Raw genomic sequence first — 18,213 nt, 5'->3', positions numbered from 1 at the left:
GTCCATCGAGTCAGTGATTCATCCAGCCATCTCATCCTCTGTCCTCCCCTTCTCCTCCTGCCCCCCATCCCTCCCAGCATCAGAGTCTTTTCCAATGAGTCAACTCTTCACATGAGGTGGCCAAAGTACTGGAGTTTCAGCTTTAGCATCATTCCCTCCAAAGAAATCCCAGGGCTGATCTCCTTCAGAATGGACAGGTTGGATCTCCTTGCAGTCCAAGGGACTCTCAAGAGTCTTCTCCAACACCACAGTTCAAAAGCATCAATTCTTCGGCGCTCAGCCTTCTTCACAGTCCAACTCTCACATCCATACATGACCACAGGAAAAACCATAGCCTTGACTAGACGAACCTTTGTTGGCAAGGTAATGTCTCTGATTTCGAATATGCTATCTAGGTTGGACATAGCTTTCCTTCCAAGGAGTAAGCGTCTTTTCATTTCATGGCTGCAGTCACCATGTGCAGTGATTTTGGAGCCCCAAAAAATAAAGTCTGACACTGTTTCTTTCCACTGTTTCCCCATCTATTTCCCATGAAGTGATGGGACCAGATGCCATGATAGGTTTCACTAATTTTTATTCATTTTTGTCTTATCATTTATTTTCTCCAAATGGACAGTGTATTAACTTTCTATAGAACACTGAAAACTAAAGTGAAGCCATATTCACATATTGACAATTTATTCCTAGACTCTTGGAGGGGTCCTTCTTCCTGCAACATTATTATATTGCATATATTATATGTTTATATAATATATATAAACAAAGCTAGTGCAGTGATGGAAATATAGCTGAGCTATTAAAAATCCTAAAATATGATGCTGTAAAAGTGCTGCACTCCACATGCCAGCATATTTGGAAAACTCAGCAGTGGCCACAGGACTAGAAACTATCAGTTTTCATTCCAAACGCAAAGAAAGACAACACGAAAGAAAACTATCATACAGTGGCACACATTTCAAATGCTAACAAAGTAATGCTCAAACTCCTGCAAACTAGGCATCAAAAGTACCTGAGCCAAAATCTTCCAGATCTATAAGCTGGATTTCCAAAAGGCAGAGTAGCCAGAGATCAAATTAACAATATCCACTGGGTCATAAAAAAAAGCAGGAGAATTCCAGAAAAAAATCTACTCCTGCTTCATTGACTATGCTAAAGCCTTTGACTGTGTGGATCACAACAAACTGTGGAAAAGTCTTCATGAGGTGGGAATACCAGACCATCTTACCTGCCTCCTGAGGAGCCTGCTTTCAGGTCAAGAATCAACAGTTAAAACTGGACATGGGAAAACAGGTTGGTTCAAAATTGGGAAAGGAGTTTGTCAAGGCTGTATATTGTCACTCAGCTTATTTAGCTTATATGCAGAGTACATCTGTGAAATGCCAGGCTGGATGAATCATAACCTGGAATCAAGATTGCTGGGAGAAATATCAATAATCTCAAATATGCAGATGATACTACCCTAATGGCAGAAAGCGAAGAGGAATACAGAGCCTTTTGATGAACATGAAAGAGGAGAGTGAAAAAGCTGGATTCAGGATTCAAAAAATAAAAATCATGGCATCTGTCCCATCACTTGATGGTGATAGATGGGGGAAAAATGGAAACAGTAGCAGATTTTATTTTCTTGGGCTCCAAAATCACTGTGCACAGGCTTCAAAAGTACATGAACCAAAATCTTCCAGATCTTGGTTGGACAGTGCCTGCAGCCATGAAATTAAAAGATAATTCCGCATTGAGGGAAAACTATGACCAACCTAGACAGCATGTTAAAAAGCAGAGACATCACTTTGCTGACAAATGTCCATATTGTCAAAACTATAGTTTTTCCAGTAGTCATGCATGAAGGTGAGAGTTGGATCATAAGGAAAGCTGAGCACTGAAAAACTGATGCTTTTGAACCATGGTGTTGGAGAAGACTCTTGAGAGTCCCTTGGATAGCAAGATCAAACTAGTCAATCCTAAAGGAAATCAACCCTGAATATTCCTTGGAAGGATTGATGCTGAAGCTGAAACTCCAATATTTTGGCCACCTGATGTGAAGAGCTGACTCATTAGAAAAGACCGTGCTGGGAAAGATTGAGGTCAGGAGGAGAAGCGAGTGATAGAGGATGAGATGGTTGGATGGAATCATCACTCAATGGACATGCATTTGAACAACCAGGAGACAGTGAGGAGGGGAGACTGCCATGCTGCAGTCCATGGGGTTGCACATAGTTGGATAGGATATGTGACTGAACAACAACAACAACAACACATTTACATGTATCAGTGTGTGTGTGTGTGTGTGTGTGTGTTAAGTCGCTTCAGTTATGTCTGACTCTTTGTGACCCTATGAACTGTAGACCACCAGGCTCCCCTGTCCACGGGATTCTCCAGGCAAGAATACTAGGTTACCATGCCCTCATCTGGGTGATCTGTCTTCCCAACTCAGGGATAAAACCTGCATTTTTTATGTCTCCTGCATTGGCAGGTGGGTTCTTTACAACTAGGACCCCACTGGGAAGCCCCATATATATTATGTATAATACATAAAATTACTATTAATATTATTATATTATTAATATTAATATATTATTACAGTAAAATAATGTATTTTACTGATGCTGGGAGGGATTGGGGGCAGGAGGAAAGGGGGATGACAGAGGATGAGATGGCTGGATGGCATCACCGACTCAATGGACGTGAGTTTGAGTGAACTCCGGGAGTTGGTGATGGACAGGGAGGCCTGGTGTGCTGTGATTCATGGGGTCGTAAAGAGTCAGACATGACTGAGCAACTGAACTGAACTGAACTGACAGTAAAATATAGTCACTATATATACATTCAGAGATACACATACATATATATAATTTTGATTCATGTATAAACTCATAAAATATGACCCTAACATATATCTTGGAAAAAAATCTTTGTCAGTCAATTGTATATTGCAGATATATGCATGAATTGTGACTAGAGAACTATCATGCAGCATTAAATTCATTTTAGTAGGGGAAGAATGGTCAAAATTGTGGTAAGGATAATGACTAAACAGAATGTGAACAGTACAGATCTTAACAATGTAAAATGAATATTACAAAAGCCAACAAAAATCAGCTGTTATGGGAGGTGAAATACAAGAAATCATAAGAAAACCATTTTCCCCAGTTGTGAAATGGGAAGTTAAAAGTCAAGTGTTCAAATTTGAAGGATATAGTTTACAAACATTGAGATTTAGACTTCAGTTTCTGGCAAGATGAGAGACTACATACCCTACACCACACTCTTCTTTAAAAACGGCTAAGAGGCAGAAACCACTGAAGTGACTTAGCATGCACACAAAACTCGTCTTGAGCTGAGATCGTCTGGATTCAACTATTCTTACTGAAGGAAATTCCAAGATTTCATTTCAAACAGGGAAGAAGTCATCCTAGAAAGAAAATTCACACTGTAAAAATACAGATCAAGAAAAGTAGCAATACATTTACAAAAATAAGCAGACATACTGTACAAAGAATTCTGGAAGTGTCCTCTGGGACCTAGAACAAGGCTGAACTAAATACGTAACAGTGTATATATTGGGAAGAGGCTAATGGGAATTAAAAGTTCTAATTTCCATGCATTTTGACAGATAATATAGCTACTGACGTTCATTAGCCTTTTTCCACACAACATTAATCACTCAACTGTACTGAAAAATTTGAGCCGTGAGGAGTACATATTCCTATATATAAATGTAAAAACTCTGCTTTAAGAAAAAGGGACTGACACCTGTCATTAAGTGAAAAATTGAATATCTTTACAGACCACTTGCTAAAATGTCTGAGTAAAATCAAGAAATTATTAACTCCCTGGAGGGACATGGTTAAAAGACGGAATAGAAAAATCAAAAAAGTACTTCTCTCTAGAAAAGCAACATACAATATGGAAACCCCTGTCAAAAGAAGCCTCTTTGGACTTCTGGAATCTAATCAAAAGCTATAGCAGCAGCACACATGCTTAATACAGAAAACAAACCATCAACCTGAAAATCAATGGGAGACATCTGTAGCATTTTAACTTGCCCTGATTCCATCCCCCACTCCGTAGCTCAGGAGCAGTTCTAAAAAAGATAGTCTGCACTTCTGATGTACACTCACTACCAAAAGGAGCAGAATATACTTTACACGCACAGAATTCTGGATGTTGGCTTGACCTGTCTGGTGAGTGCACAGGGAGGCCTGGCATACTGCAGTCCACAGGGTTGCAAAGAGTCAGACACGACTGAGTGACTGAACTAAACTGAAGAAGCGGTATTAGAAGAGGTTTACCAAAAGTATTCCAGATTGTAGAAAGACCTTACTTAATCTCCAACATGATAGAAATGTATTCTGAAAGAGTAGAGTAAAAGTAAAAGTACCGAAAACGACATTGAAGAACTTCTGATAATTGAAGATAAAATTAATCTTCTAATCTTCTAATAAAATTAATAATTTCAAAAATTTGAGATTAAGATAGATTAAATATAAATTCTTAATGAATATAAACAAACACAAATATTTGACCATTATTTTCCTGTTTAAAAAAAATAGTTTCCTAGGGCTACCTACAAATTACTATTAGTTTTTTTTTAAAGTTTTAATATTTAATAAAAGCTATAATTTTATTTGCCTCCTTAAAAGTTTTCTTACAGTATTTCAATATTTAATTGTTCCGAGATCAAAAGGAAATACTAAAAAAACATTAAAGGTAAAATAAAAGTATCTACACAGGAACAACAATTTCACTGACAGCAGATTTCTTATCAGCAGCACAAGATCCGAAGACAAAAGGTATTAAATATACACCAAGAGGCAGAGAGGCTCTCAGTCAAGAACGTGACAAGAACCGCAGGAACTCTCCTGAAGGAATGAGAACAAAAGAAGAGATTTATCCTATGTAAATTATAAACGTTTGGGGGCATATATCTCTTTGCTGCTAAGTCGCTTCAGTCATGTCTGACTCTGTGCAGCCCTACAGACAGCAGCCCACCAGGCTCCGCCATCCCTGGGATTCTCCAGGCAAGAACACTGGAGTGGGTTGCCATTTCCTTCTATATCTCTTTAGTATTCTAATAAAAGTTCTTCCTTAATAAGCTCAGAAGTGAATTCTGAGTTAATCAAACACATGTAAGTAATATTGAACAAACATTATAATAAAATATGACCTTATATTTAATAACTTATGAGCTATAAAATGATTTTGATGCTTAAAATTATAAAAGTAAAATTTTAAAAATAAATGAAGAGATGTATTTGATCATGAAGAATACTATCTTTTTCAAGAGGCTCATAATATTGAAAGATTTTAAATTCATTACAATAAATTATTAATGTTGATGTTAGCACTTATAGATTACCATCAATAGAAATGATGTAGAATCTATGATTTTCACATTACAGTGCCAATAAATGAAACACTAAAGCATTATCAATCAAAAGGAAGGTAAACGACAAGAAAATAGAAAAAGAGAAGCAAAAAAAATTGTTGATATTCAGAAACACAAAATATGCTGATATAAATAAGTCTATGTATATCCATTAATATATCAAATGTAAATGAATTATATTCATCCAGCAAAAGACAAAGATGACCATATTAGATTAAAAACAGAAAATCTACTTATGAACTTCTTAGAACACTCACACCTACACATAAATGCACACAAGCATACATGGACACCCCAAACCAAAAAAGACTGATAATAAAATAATGAAAAAAGGGTTTATGTCTACACTGACGGTAGTAGCAATACTGATATAAGACCTAAGCACAGGTGGGCATACAAAGGATGCTACAAAGTCAGGATAAGGTGAGCAATCTGCTAAAAGAGGAAAATGCATGGTGTGCTTATTCCCTATGAAATAAGTAAACTTTATACAGCAGGAAACTTGTTTACCCCAGAAAAACATACAAAAACATTATTAATGATAGTAAAACTTTAAAAGCTTTCCCTTTGAGTTAGGAAATGATTTTAACATATCTTATTAAAACCACTTCTTTTTAATGTTGATTCAGGAACCATCTGACATTAAGACAAAAAGAAAAAGTAGAAGGGCTAGGATTTAAAATGGAAAATAAAATATAATTATTGAAAACACAAGTGCATATATTAAAAATAAATATTTATAGATGGTCTACTATTACAAATAAGCAAATATCCAAAAATTTGGGCTCAAGGATGATGTACAAATGGGGAGACTTACATACTTTGTTTATGGAATGATCATTTTGTAAAGATTGCAAATCTCTCCAAATTGTTCTATTGGTTCAATAAAATAAAAATCAGAATCCAAGGTTAGTTCAGGTGTAGAAATTGAGACCCTAACTATAAATTTCATATGAAATTATAAAAGATGAAGAAGAATAAGGCAATTTTAAAGAATGAAGTAAAAGTACTTACTCGGTGGAATACTGAGACCTACAGGGCTGTAGTGCCTTTATACAGTCAGTCACTATTGTATTGGAGCAAGGATAAATAAACAGACCCATCACACAGCAAGGTTTACTCAGAAATTCAGAAATGTATGCACACAAGCACGCTTACACATACATACTTGAACCAAGACAAAGGCACTGGGGTTTTTAATAAATAATTCTGGATAAAACCTAAAACATGACTTCTACCAGTATACTACAAAAAATCATGTAGGTTTTAGAATTAATCATAAAAGATGAAAACAAGCTTTGTAGAACATTAATTAATGATTTATAGTGAAAGCCTCAGAGAGGAGAAAAGTTTCTGCAACAAAATAAAAAACAGTATTAAAGAAAAGATTGATAAAATTAAGAACTTAACTCCTATCTACCTAGAGGCATCATTAAGAGAATAAAAGTGAAATCTACAGAGTGGAAGGAAATATTTATAACATAAGCAATCAATAGTGTTCATATTCAGAATATGCAAAGCATTTCTGTATATTGATACTGAAAAGATAGATAATCCAATTTAAATTGGGCAAAATATGTGAACATACATCATACATACATGAACTCATAGATACTCTCAAGCAGGTTGGGTCAGCCAGCTAATAAAAGTGACTCCAAAGCCTTCATCCTATATCAGTGCATGCCTGTAACATTCAAAATTTAGGTACTGATGTTACAATAAATGTTAGCATAAACATCACAGCATTCTCTACACTGGCTGTTGGTTTAACTGCCGGTTCTGGTCTATCTTCCTGTCTTGAGTTGTCTGCTTAGGGACTTAGCAACTTAGTTTAATGTAGAATTTCCCTTCGGTACAAATTCATATATTTGCAGATAAATCTAATCTGCAGTAGCTTGAGTTATCTTACAAGTAGTAGCTCCCTGATAACTGCCTGATTCTTTGGCTCCCAGACTTGTGCTCTCAAACAACTGTCTTTCTTTGTCATCTCTATTGGGATCTCCCTGTTATTTGCCATTAGTTTCTAAGTCCAGCTCCCAATGCTCAATATCTCTAAAATTCGTTCTGTATTTCAGATATGTTGTCATTACAGGTTAAAAGAATATACTTGTCACATATTAGAATATACCTTAGAGGAGATTCAGTTAATATATTTAAATTACTACATTATATTATATATACTGAGAAAAGTTTATTTAGTAAGAAAATTATAAATAGCACTAATAAGCATTATATATAATTTTACATTGCAAGATGACTATCAAAAGGTTGTATCTTTATATATGCATTAGTCCTAGAACATCTCCTCAGTTCAGTTCAGTCCAGTCACTCAGTCATGTCCAACTATTTGTGACTCCATGGACTGCTGCACACTAGGCTTTCCTGCCCATCACCAGTTCCTGGATCTTGCTCAAACTCATGTCCATCGAGTCAGTGATGCCATCCAACCATTTCATCCTCTATCCTCCCCTTCTCCTCCTGCCTTCAATCTTTGCCAGCAAAAGGGTCTTTTCCAATGATCTTACCTCACATCTACAGGAAATAAACACTGCTTTCCTTGACTTGCTGCAGGGGTGAAATCCTTTGGTCCAACACCTCAACTACCTGAGTGGACTCTGATAGCTTATAAGCTCAGGTCTGTGGAGAATGCCTTTCCAGTAATTTCGTGTTAGCAGGCCATCAACTCTTATCTTATACACAACAGAAGTCAGACAATATGAACACGAAAACTCTGTTAGCTTCCTAAATATTGACTAGAATTATACTATTAAAATGATGAAATAGGGGTGAGAATAATGAAACTACTGTAGTGTAGAGGAAGTTAGCCAGCAAATTTGGAAAACTCAGCAGTGGCCACAGGACTGGAAAAGGTCAGTCTTCATTCCAATCCCAAAGAAAGGCAATGCCAAAGAATGCTCAAACTACCACACAATTGCAATTATCTCACACACTAGTAAAGTAATACTCAAAATTCTCCAAGCCAGGCTTCAGCAATACGTGAACTTCTGGAGGTTCAAGCTGGTTTTAGAAAAGGCAGAGGAACCAGAGATCAAATTGCCAACATCTGCTAGATCATCAAAAAAGCAAGAGAGTTCCAGAAAAACATCTATTTCTGCTTTATTGACTATGCCAAAGCCTTTGACTGTGTGGGTCACAATAAGCTGTGGAAAATTCTGAAAGATATGGGAATACCAGACAACCTGACCCGCCTCTTGAGAAACCTATATGCAGCTCAGGAAGCAACAGTTAGAACTGAACATGGAACAACAGACTGGTTCCAAATAGGAAAAGGAGTACGTCAAGGCTGTATATTGTCACCCTGCTTATTTAACTTCTATGCAGAGTACATCATGAGAAACACTGGGCTGGAAGAAGCACAAGCTGGAATCAAGATTGCTGGGAGAAATATCAATAACCTCAGATATGCAAGTGACACCACCATTATAGCAGAAAGTGAAGAGGAACTAAAAAGCTTCTCGATGAAAGTGAAAGAGGAGAGTGAAAAAGTTGGCTTAAAGCTCAACATTCAGAAAACAAAGATCATGGCATCTGGTCCCATTACTTCATGGGAAAAACAGTGGAAACAGTGGCTGACTTTATTTTGGGGGCTCCAAAAAGACTGCAGATGGTGATTTCAGCCATGAAATTAAAAGATGCTTACTCCTAGGAAGGAAAGTTATGACCAATCTAGATAGCATATTGAAAAGCAGAGATATTACTTTGCAAACAAAGGTCCATCTAGTCAAGGATATGGTTTTTCCAGTGGTCATTTATGGATATGAGAGTTGGACTGTGAAGAAAGCTGAGCGCCGAAGAATTGATGCTTTTGAACTGTGGTATTGAAGAAGACTCTTGCAGGTCGGTTGGACAGCAAGGAGATCCAACCAGTCCATCCTAAAGGAGATCAGTCCTGGGTGTTCATTGGAAGGATGGATGTTGAAGCTGAAACTCCAATACTTTGGCCACCTCATGCAAAGAGTTGACTTATTGGAAATGACCCTGATGCTGGGAGGGGTTGGGGGCAGGAGGAGAAGGGGACAACAGAGGATGAGATGGCTGGATGGCAGCACCGACTCAATGGACATGAGTTTGAGTGAACTCCGGGAGTTGGTGATGGACAGGGAGGCCTGGCATGCTGCAATTCATGGGGTCGAAAAGAGTCAGACACGACTGAGCAACTGAACTGAACTGAGATGAAGTTGTTAGAAATACTGTGCCTGACTGTAACATTACAAAGATAGGATTACCCTGATTTTCCTTATGCATTTGGTAATACTTAACAATGATTTATTTTAATTTCAACCCTTACAAAACAGAGAAATATCTTTGAAGTAGGGACATTTTACCATATTTTTACCAGCTAGAACTTTCCCCCCAAATTGGTAAGTGACAATGGCAGTCACATTTGTGTGAGGATGACAAAGAGTTATCCTCAGAGGAGGACAACCATCCCTGGACAGTAACACTGGACAACAAATCACGATAAGCTAACCTGGTACTTATACCAGCTTCTCTGCTACAAAAGAAATACTAATGGGATCTTTATCACATGGCTAGAGGATTTCTCCCTGTTCTTTACTAACGCCTCCCCACTGGGCAGCAAAGAAAGGAGGCCCCGTGTTCTCACTTCCTGGCAGGAGGACATTTCCGGGAGCAGATGGTCCTTAGCCGAGGAAGAAATGAAAGACAGTGGAAGACACGTCACACAACACTTCCGGCTTCATCATTTGTTAGGAGAGGCATCAGCTCTAGATGGCTCTTCTGCCCCTTTTTGTTTGATACCAAGACTCAGGGACATTGAGTTTCACCAGCCCCTTCCTATAAGCAACACCAGGGAGGGACTCTGATTAGGAGGAGTAAGAAACCTACATTTAGACAGCATGAGTATCAGAGGTTATTCTGAGATCCCAGGCACAGTGCAAGGGTCTTCATGAAGGTGGCTTTTCCTTCTTTCTAACCCCGATAATTGTTTCCAGTCTTCTGTGCTGCTCTTCTGTACCTGGTAACCGTTGTAAAAATAATAATTTGTACAAAGGGGTTGTGGTACTATTGCTGGAATTAATTAAATTGGGATTGAATGTACAGGAAACTCACAGAGATGGAAATGGTTGGAGCTGAGTTGCCTGCTCCCTGAAGCGAGTACAAGGATGATAAGTCCCAGACACCTTTTCCGTACTGACGGAGGAAACAGAATTCAGGAGTCTCTAGGTCTGAGTGCTTTAGAGTCTGATCACCTAAAATCAACCCATTCCCCAGACAGAGTCCTGTGGAGCTCAGGGAACAATTACTATGTATCTTTTTACCTTTCTCCATTTTTCCTACAAAGTAGTACAAACACTCTTCCTTCCCTCTGGGTCTCCTGATTTGTTATCTAAAAGAGTTTGTGTCTCTCTGTTTGTGTGCCCCTGCTTATGCAGGAGAAAACCTCAAGAAAAATGGCAAAGATCTCCGTATTCAAGAGAATCTTGTTAAAAAAATTTTTAACAGATAGGTTATACTCTATTGATTATGTCCCACAGTACAGTCCCCAAGGATAGGAACGCAGTATATTCTTGACAATGATTCTGCTTCTATATCCTAATTTTAGAAAGATTCATAATGTAATAAATATGACTCCCATGGACCTTATTAAAGTAGCCCCTCAGAGAACTCTCTCTCTCAGGGAGTGAACAATCTCTGTCTGCTGAAAAGTGTTAATGTGTAATAATTATAGAAATTTTCCATTGCAAATAGTAACCATTTCTTGAGAAGCTTTGGAGATGGAATCCTATGGCCTCAGTTCTTTCCTGCTTTAATCTACCTTTTAAGTATGTGTCCCATTTTAAAAACACGTTTTCCAGAAATATATGTTCTACATTTAGAGAGGCCACTGTCCCTTTCTGTTGTAAACACATCGTTGTAAGCATTGACTTTAGATGAGGCATGGCTTTGCCTGCACCCACGAATCCAGAGACAACACAAAACGTGATGACTCAGATCCCTTAAATTCATGAGTGTTCACATTGATTTGGCCTTTGATGTTCCCAGAAAGTATACTGTTGTTCGCTCGTCTTTTCTCAGATGACTTTTTCTCTTATTTTCTTTAAGCTTCTATAAGTCCTTCCACCCATAGTCTCAGCTAGTAAGTGAGGGTAACTGAGAACACAGAAACAAGAAGATGAGTTTGTACACTACTAACACATTAATTAATTAATCTTTGCATTTGTCCCAACTTGCCTCTCTTACTAAGGAGTCACGAGTTTTCTCCCTAGTGAAGGCCAGTCTCCAACTTATGCTATGAATTCAAACCCTCTCTCAAGAACTTCTCTCAAGCAATAAAATCTCTGTCCTATCTGACTTGCACACAGTGGGTTAGAATGCGAAACTCTAAATTTTAAAGACACTAATTATGTGTTTACCCCACATCCAAGTTCAGGAGCAGTGGCTCTGCTTCACTGGACTGGCCTTGAGGAGATACCCCATGTCCAAGGTTAGAGAAACCCCAGTAAGATGGTAGGTGCTTGAGTGACAGTGAAGAGATAGCTGGCAACCAAGGGCCAAGGAGAAGCCCCAGCAAGATGGTAGGAGGGGGTGAATTCATGTTTAGAATCAAACCCCATTCCCACCAGAGACGCTAAGAGGGCTCAAACAAACCTTGTGTGCTCCAGGGCCCAGGGATTCCACAGAGACTGAGAGAACTGTGTTTGAGTGTCTTCTGTGGAGATATGGTTCAGCAGTGGACTGCCACAGGGAAAGGGGCTCTAGGTGCAGCAGATTTGGGTATGGCATAAGCCCTCTTGGAGGAGGTCACCATTAAATCCAACATAAAGCTACAAGAACTTAAACAGGACTGGGAAAAAGACTCTTGGAGGGCATAAACAGAACCTTGTGCACCAGACCCAGAAGAAGAGAGCAGTCACCCCATGGGAGACTGACCCATACTTGCCTGTGAGTGTCCAGGAGTCTCCAGAGGAGACGTGGGTTCGTGGTGGCCTGCTGCAGGTTTGGGGGTAGTGAGTGTAGCAGTACATGCATGGATCTTTTGAAGGAGGTCACGATTATCTTCATTACCTCCAACATAGTTTGGCCCCATGTAAATAGCAGGGCTGTGGTCCATGTGATTAGATTGACTAGTTTTCTGTGATTATGGTTTCAGTGTGTCTGCCCTCTGATGCCTCTCAGACACACTGAAAGCATAATCACAGAAAACTAGTCGATCTAATCACACGGACTACAGCCTGGTCTAACTCAATGAAACTAAACCATGCCATGTGGGCCCACCCAAGATGGGCGGCTCATGGTGCAGAGGTCTGACAGAATGTGGTCCACTGGAGAAGGGAATGGCAAACCACTTCAGTATTCTTGCTTTGAGAACCCCACGAACAGTATGAAAAGGCAAAATGATAGGATACTCAAAGAGGAACTTCCCAAGTCAGTAGGTGCTGAATATGCTACTGGAGATCAGTGGAGAAATAACTCCAGAAAAAATGAAGGGGTGGAGCCAAAGCAAAAACAATACCCAGCTGTGGATGAGACTGGTGATAGAAGCAAGGTCCGATGCTGTAAAGAGCAATATTGCATAGGAATCTGGAATGTTAGGTCCATGAATCAAGGCAAATTGGAAATGGCCCAACAGGAGATGGCAAGAGTGAACATTGACATTCTAGGAATCAGCAAATTAAAATGAACTGGAATGGGAGAATTTAACTCAGATGACCATTATATTAACTAGTGTGGGCAGGAATCCCTTAGAAGAAATGGAGTAGCCATCATGATCGACAAAAGAGTCTGAAATGCAGTACTTGGATGCAATCTCAAAAATGACAGAATGATCTCTGTTCGTTTCCAAGGCAACCCATTCAATATCACAGTAATCCAAGTCTATGCCCCAACCAGTAACACTGAAGAAGCTGAAGTTGAATGGTTCTATGAAGACCTATAAGACCTTTTAGAACTAACACCCCAAAAAGATGTCCTTTTCATTATAGGGGACTGGAATGCAAAAGTAGGAAGTCAAGAAACACCTGGGGTAACAAGCAAATTAGGCCTGGAATATAGAATGAAGCAGGGCAAAGGCTAATAGAGTTTTGCCAAGAGAATGCACTGGTCATAGCAAACACCCTCTTAAACAACACAGACAAGACTATACACATGGACATCACCAGATGGTCAACACCGAAATCAAATTGATTATATTCTTTGCAGCCAAAGATGGAGAAGCTCTATACAGTCAGCAAAAACAAGACCAGGAGCTGATTGTGGATCAGATCATGAACTCCTTATTGCCAAGATCGATCAGATCAGATCAGTCACTCAGTCATGTCCGACTCTTTGCGACCCCATGAATCGCAGCACGCCAGGCCTCCCTGTCCATCACCAACTCCTGGAGTTCACTCAGACTCATGTCCGTCGAGTCAGTGATGCCATCCAGCCATCTCATTCTCTGTCGTCCCCTTCTCCTCTTGCCTCCAGTCCCTCCCAACATCAGAGTCTTTTCCAATGAGGCAACTCCTCGCATGAGGTGGCCAAAGTACTGGAGTTTCAGCTTTAGCATCATTCCCTCCAAAGAAATCCCAGGGCTGATCTCCTTCAGAATGGACTGGTTGGATCTCCTTGCAGTCCAAGCGACCTGCAAGAGTCTTCTCCAACACCACAGTTCAAAAGCATCAATTCTCCGGTGCTCAGCCTTCTTCACAGTCCAACTCTCACATCCATACATGACCACAAGAAAAACCATAGCCTTGACTAGAAGAACCTTTGTTGGCAAAGTAATGTCTCTGCTTTTGAATATGCTATCTAGGTTGGTCATAACTTTCCTTCCAAGGAGGAAGCGTCTTTTAATTTCATGGCTGCAGTCACCATCTACAGTGATTTTGGAGCTCAGAAAAATAAAGTCTGACACTGTTTCCACTGTTTCCCCATCTATTTCTCATGAAGTGATGGGTCCGGATGCCATGATCTTCATTTTCTGAATGTTGAGCTTTAAGTCAACTTTTTCACTCTCCACTTTCACCTTCACCAAGAGGCTTTTTTGTTCCTCTTCACTTTCTGCCATAAGGGTGATGTCATCTGCATATCTGAGGTTATTGATATTTCTCCCAGCAATCTTGATTCCAGCTTGTGTTTCTTCCAGTCCAGGGTTTCTCATGATGTACTCTGCATATAAGTTAAATAAACAGAGTGACAATATACAGCCTTGATGAACTCCTTTTCCTATTAGGAACCAGTCTGTTGTTCCAGGTTCACAAACATTTTGTGCAAAGATGGACTTGATAAAGGTTAGAAATGGTATGGACCTAACAGAAGCAGAAGATATTAAGAAGAGGTGGCAAGAATACACAGAAGAACTATACAAAAAATCTTCATGACCAAGATACTCACGATGGTGTGATCATTCACCTAGAGCCAGACATCCTGGAATGTGAAGTCAAGTGGGCCTTAGAAAGCATCACTACGAACAAAGCTAGGGGAGGTGATGGAATTCCAGTTGAGCTATTTCAAATCCTGGAAGATGATGCTGTGAAAGTGCTGCACTCAATATGCCAGCAAATTTGGAAAACTCAGCAGTGGCCACAGGACCTGGGAAGGTCAGTTTTCATTCCAATCCCAAAGAAAGGCAATGCCAAAGAATGTTCATACTACCACACAATTGCACTCATCTCACACGATAGTAAAGTAATGCCTAAAATTCTCCAAGCCAGGCTTCAGCAATACGTGAACCATGAACTTCAGATGTTCAAGTTGGATTTAGAAAAGGCTGTAGAAGCAGATATCAAATTGCCAATGTCCTCTGGATCATGGAAAAAGCAAGAGAGTTCCACAAAAAGATCTATTTCTGCTTTATTGACTGCCAAATCCTTGGACTGTGTGGATCACAATAAACCATTGAAAATTCTGAAAGAGATGGGAATACCAGACCACCTGATCTGCCTCTGGAGAAACCTGTATGCAGGTCAGGAAAAAACAGTTAACACTGGACATGGAACAACAGACTGGTTCCAAATAAGAAAAGGAGTATGTCAAGGCTGTATATTGTCCCTATGCTCATTTAACTGATATGCAGAGTACATCATGAGAAATGCAGGGCTGGAAGAAGCACAAGCTGGAATCAAGATTGCCAGGAGAAATATCAATAACCTCAGATATGCAGATGACACCACCCTTAGGGCAGAAAGTGAAGAAGAACTTAAGAGCCTCTTGAAAACTAAGATCATGGCATCCAGTCCCATCATTTCATGGCAAATAGATGGGAAACAGTGGCAGACTTTACTTTTCTGGGCTCCAAAATCACCACAGATGGTGATTGCAGCCATGAAATTAAAAGACGTTTACTCCTTGGCAGGAAGGTTATGACCAACCTAGACAGCATATTAAAAAGTAGAGAGATTACTTTACCAACAAAGGTCCATCTAGTCGAGGCTATGGTTTTTCCAGTAGTCATATATGGATGCGAGAGTTGGATCATAAAGAAAACTGATGCTTTTGAACTGTGGTGTTGGCGAAGACTCCTGAGAGTCCCTTGGACAGCAAGGAGATCCAACCAGTCCATTCTAAAGGAGATCAGTCCTGGGTGTTCATTGGGAGAACTGATGTTGAAGCTGAAACTCCAATACTTTGGCCACCTGATGCAAAGAGCTGACTCATTTGAAAACACCCTGATGCTGGGAAAGGTTAAAGGCGGGAGGAGAAGGGGACGACAGAGGATGAGATGGTTGGATGGCATCACCTACTCAATGGACATGAGTTTGAGTAAACTCTAGGAGTTGGTGATAGACAGGGAGATCTGGCGTGCTGCCATCCATGGGGTTGCAAAGAATTGGATATGAATGAGCTACTGAACTGAGATGAATTATCTATTTGCTAGATCCAAGGATCAGTTCTTAGTCATCATCTGACTTGCCTGCCTGTGTCATTTACCTTATTCACTGGCTCTCTCTCTCTCTCTCTCTCTCTCTCTCTCTCTCTCTCTCTCTCTGTGAAATATTTCTTCACTTGACTTTATAAAATTACACCCCTCCAGTGGTCTTTATACCTTTCGTGTTGCTCCTTCTCAGACTCCTTTCCTGGATCTTTATGCCCCTCCTGGATTTAGGAACACTGGCATTGTTCAGGGTTTATGCTTTGTAGCTGTTTTCTACTCACTTTCTATAGCACCTCTTGAATTCCAGGCATTTCTACACATTCCATATGCTGATAACACATAAATTTATATCACAAGGTTTCTTCTCAAATTCAGTTGTCCAAAATCAACGTTTATCTACTGTGCATCAGTGAATCAGCAGATCCTATGACCTCCCATTTCCTAGAGTAATTCCAATGCTCAAAAGTCACCTACAAGGAGCTGATTATAAGATTTTCTCTCATGTATTCCTCTCTCCTTTGTCAAGTGTCTGGTTTATAATGTACACCATTATTTACATATACCTACATAGACAGCATATTAAAAACCAGAGACATTACTTTGCCAACAAAGGTCCGTCTAGTCAAGGCTATGGTTTTTCCAGTAGTCATGTATGGATGTCAGAGTTGGACTGTGAAGAAAGCTGAGCACTGAAGAATTGATGCTTTTGAACTGTGGTGTTGGAGAAGACTCTTGAGAGTCCCTTGGATTGCAAAGAGATCCAACCAGTCCATTTGAAGATCAGTCCTGGGTGTTCTTTAGAAGGAATGATGCTGAAGCTGATACTCCAGTCTTTGGCCACCTCATGCGAAGAGTTGACTCATTGTAAAAGACTCGGATGCTGGGAGGGATTGGGTGCAGGAGGAAAAGGGGACAACAGAGGATGAGATGGCTGGATGGCAGCACCGACTCGATGACGTGGGTTTGGGTGAACTCTGGGAGTTGGTGATGGACAGGGAGGCCTGGCATGCTGTTATTCATGGGGTCACAGAGTGGAACCTGACTGAGTGACTGAACTGAACTGAACAGAACATATATGTATGTGTGTGTCTATATATACACACACACATTTTTAAAACTTTTATAAACTTAATGTTTCTTTTAATTTCTTACCTTCTTTATTTTGGTGATTGTACTTTACATACATTTTTTATTGCTAATAATAACTAAAAGAATTCATTTTCTTTTCCAATGTTGGTTGTAAAATTCAGACTAGATTGTACAATTTGTGTTAGAATTTATGAGTACAGGATCTATGTTCTCCTTAAGTTCTAATCGAAACATCCAAGTTTATACCGTAACTGTAACTTTCTTTTATACGTCATAAGTATTTTGTTCCTGTAATCCTGTTTACTCCTCCCAGAGGCTTTAAGGATGCCCATTTTCACTGTGGTTACAGGTTGTTATTTTCTATGTTACCACACATAGCTAGAATGATGATCAAGGGAGCAAGTTAAAACTCCACAGGGCTCATGTCTTAATAAGGGACAAGCTTTTTCTCGGATGAACACCCATCAGATTTTTGCAAGCCTTTACATTCTGGGTGGTGTGGGGAGGGAGGATGGAGGAGGGTTCAGGATGGGGAGCGTATGTATACCTGTGGCGGATTCGTTTTGATGTTTGGCCAAACTAATACAGCGTTTCAGGTTTAAAAATAAAATTAAATTAAAAAAAATTTTTTTTCAGTGTTTCTTTTGCTCTTCTGTAGCAGAGAATTTTTGGAAATCTTTACTCTGATATTCCTATTGACTAACAGTGTTTTTTGAAATGAAAGTATGTATTCTGTCTATTCAGAGACAGCATAAACTATCTTTACATTATATAAGCTTAGATAAATTTTAAGACTCTTTTTTAGACTTTCACCTGACAAACTCCTACCTTTTTAGGAACCTGGAAAGTAAGTTCTGTGGTTCAGAAGACTTCTTACATTTCAGGTCAAATGTCCCCT

Source organism: Bubalus bubalis, chromosome 8 (genome assembly GCF_019923935.1).
Source record: "Bubalus bubalis isolate 160015118507 breed Murrah chromosome 8, NDDB_SH_1, whole genome shotgun sequence".
NCBI classification, from domain to species: domain Eukaryota; kingdom Metazoa; phylum Chordata; class Mammalia; order Artiodactyla; family Bovidae; genus Bubalus; species Bubalus bubalis.
The sequence above is the reverse complement of the archived record's forward strand: the minus strand, read 5'-3'. Positions refer to the sequence as shown.